This window comes from Bos mutus, chromosome 16 (genome assembly GCF_027580195.1).
Source record: "Bos mutus isolate GX-2022 chromosome 16, NWIPB_WYAK_1.1, whole genome shotgun sequence".
Taxonomy (NCBI): Eukaryota; Metazoa; Chordata; class Mammalia; order Artiodactyla; family Bovidae; genus Bos; species Bos mutus.
This window is the reverse complement of record NC_091632.1, coordinates 34,351,549-34,354,890: the sequence shown is the minus strand read 5'-3', so window position 1 is coordinate 34,354,890 and position 3,342 is coordinate 34,351,549. Positions and strand designations below refer to the sequence as shown.

Sequence of the window (3,342 nt, the reverse complement as noted above, 5' to 3'; positions counted from 1 at the left end):
CAAAAGTGATAGCTTTGACTAGATGGACCTTGTTGGCAAAGTAATGCTTCTGCTTTTTAATATGCTGTCTAGGTTTGTCATAACTTTTCTTCCAAGGAGCAAGCTCTTTTAATTAAATGGCTGCAGTCACCACCTGCAGTGATTTGAGAGCCCAAAAGAATAAAGTTTGTCACTGTTTAAAAAACATAGAAATAATTTTTAGCTTTCAGGATGCAGGAAAAAAAACAGGCAGTGAAAAGATATGACCCAGGGCTGAAATTTGTAAACTTTTGGACTAGATCATCTCAGAGAGCCCTTCCAATATAATATTTTACAATTTAAAAAATTGAGGGAGGAAAAACGTACCGAAGACGGGAGCTGGCGAGGCTCATGCTGGAGGGCTTCGCGTCTGGGGAAAAACTGGTGGCAGCTGGTGGCAGCGAGGGTACCGGTGACCATGAGATCTCTGCGACTGCTCAGAATCCCCTTCCTGTGTGGCTTGCTCTGGGCCTTTTGTGCCCCAGGTGCCAGGGCCGAGGAGCCCGGGGCCAGCTCCTCCCATCACGGCAGCATGGGCCTGGATAAGAACACAGTGCATGACCAAGAGCATATCATGGAGCATCTCGAAGGTGTCATCAACAAACCAGAGGCGGAGATGTCCCCACAAGAGCTGCAGCTCCATTATTTCAAAATGCATGATTATGATGGCAATAATCTGCTTGACGGCCTAGAACTCTCCACGGCCATCACTCATGTTCACAAGGAGGAGGAAAGTGAGCAGGCACCAAAGAACGAAGATGAGCTGATCAACTTAATAGATGGTGTTTTGAGAGACGATGACAAGAACAATGATGGATACATCGACTATGCCGAATTTGCAAAATCCCTGCAGTAGACCCGATGTGGCCATCTCCCAGTTAAATGCAAATCTGACCCATTATAATGTGATCAGACACTTTCCGTAATGCAAAATAACTCATTTCCAAAATACTGCTTTGGTATTTTGGTAAAAACCTGTAGCAACTTGTTACACTGGGGTGAGAAAGAGAAATCAAGAGAAATAAAAAAGCAGAGGAATGGGACCTACTGTAGTCCCCAAGTACTGTTAAATATCTTATTGGACAAGGGCTTGATAAAAAAAATCCTTTTAAGAATATTGGATGATCACAGCTGAGTACTCAGGAACTTGGATGGAGAATGCTGCTAGGCTCTTGGTTTTAATTCATGCTACCTGAAAAGTAAGACAAGCTTTTGCTAACTGGACACACTTTTCAGTAACTGAAGGAATGAGATGAATGCCAAATGTTTCCCCTGGGGCTGTCCTGTCTCTTCAGAGGAACGTGGTCAGTATTCTGTAAAGTTCCCCTGGCCTAAATGATTACTTGTTCTGGTCAAGGGAGTATTTATTAGGCTATTCAAAGCCACAGATCAGAAGAATGTCAAATTGTTGAGCTAGCCAGAGTCTAAGATTCTGTATCTCCTGGGACTTTGGGAACACCACACCACTGACCTAAGTGATTCACCTTTTTCAGTTTTTCAATATTTCATAATAGTACTGCCACATCCTTACACCATCTTTTATGTCTTCTTCAACCAAGGAGAGACCTCAATTCTAAAAGTGTTCTCTACTTCTCATCATTAGCAAACATTTTAGCTTTCTAGGTATTTGTATTTAACTCTTGTTTCTAGGGTTTTGTTTTTGCAGTTTAGAAACTCTTAAGAATGTAAGGACTTTATCCCTTCTGCTTGATACAGCAGAGGTGAGCTACCAGCCAGTCTAGCCTAAGTGAAAAGTGGAAAGATTCTTCACCAAGCACGGTGATTAACCTGATACACATGAGATCTAGAAGGAATGTTGTTTAAATTACCTCTTCTGCCTGAATACGTGAATTCTTTCAGATCAGCGAAAAAGAAGCCTAAAAACTCTTAAAAGTGTGAATCTCAATTGTAACTGAAAATCAGAAGTGGCTGCAGATTATAAGTTGGTTTATGGAATGTGATGGATATGCTGTGATAGGAAACCTGAAATGATGGTTGAATGGGTTAAAAAAAAACTGCATAAAATTTGCTGTAAGATATATAGACTTATTTTCTGTACTAAAGTATTCTTATAAGAAAAATAAGTATTTGTAAAAATGGTTTCCTGTGTCAAGTATTTGTGCAATCAGAGCTGAATTGTAAACTATTCTTGTAATAACTGGTTATTTTGAAAGATTTATATAATGAATTCTGGATATATGACCAATAAAACTGATGAAATGCAAAAAAAAAAAAAATTGAGTAAACTGTAGTTCCTTTTCATTTCTTTTTCTTGAAGGATGATGCAGGACATGTGTGTTTTGTGTGATATGAGGAACATCAGAAGATATTTTGTCCCCAAAAAGATGCCTGCCAACTTCACAGTGCTGTGCTGTGCTAAGCTGCTTCAGTCGTGTCTGATTCTTTGCGACCCCATGGACTCTAGCCCACCAGGCTTCTCCGTCCATGGGATTCTCCAGGCAAGAGTACTGGAGTGTGTTGGGGTCAGCCTCAAATACTAGCAGTTCTACTTCTAGAACTGCACTGGCCAAAACTGTCCAAGATACAAATCGAACCGAGTACTTGAAATGTGGCTAGTTCAAATTGAGATGTCTTATTAGCATAATATGCTTACCAGATTCTGAAGACTTAGAATTTAAACTATCTCATTAGTATTATATATTGTGATTATAAGTTTTAAAATATTTTTTGATATATTGAATTAAATATATTAATTCACTCTGTGCCTTTTTATTTATAAAATGTAGCTTCTAGAAAATTTAACAAATTATATTTCTACCAAACCGCACTGTTCCAGAAGGTTACCAGATCCATGGATTTGATTTGGTGGCACTAGTGGTAAACATCCAAGTGGAAGATCCAAGGGATCTTCCCAACCCAGGGATCGAACCCAGGTCTTCCTCACTGCAGGCAGACACTTTACCATCTGAGTCACCAGGGAAGCCCCAGTGGTAAAGAGCCTGTCTGCCAATGCAGGAGACATAAGAGAGACAGATTCTATTCCTGGGTTGGGAAGATGCCCTGGAGAAGGAAATGGCAACCCACTCCAGTATTCTTGCCTGAAGAATTCCATGGACAGAGGAGCCTGGTGGGTTACAGTCCATGGGATCGCAAAGAGTCACACACGACTTAAATGACTGAGCACACATTCAAATGCAATATTCTTGCATTTGCAATAATACATTTAAATTTATCATCATTGTGTGTGTCTAGAAATGGAAAGTGGGGAGTCGAGATATGATGAGAAGTTTCTCCTCACTCATCAGCTTTTTAAAGTCCTGACTCTAACATTAGTCTTGAAATTCACGTGACAATCTTCTTTAA

The 3,342-nt window shown here is 40.1% G+C and overlaps 1 pseudogene; it reads left to right on the top strand.

Moving 5' to 3' along the window:
* Positions 1–346: 346 nt before the first annotated feature.
* LOC138991255 (multiple coagulation factor deficiency protein 2 homolog pseudogene) lies at positions 347–2,269 on the top strand (annotated as a pseudogene).
* Positions 2,270–3,342: the final 1,073 nt, after the last annotated feature.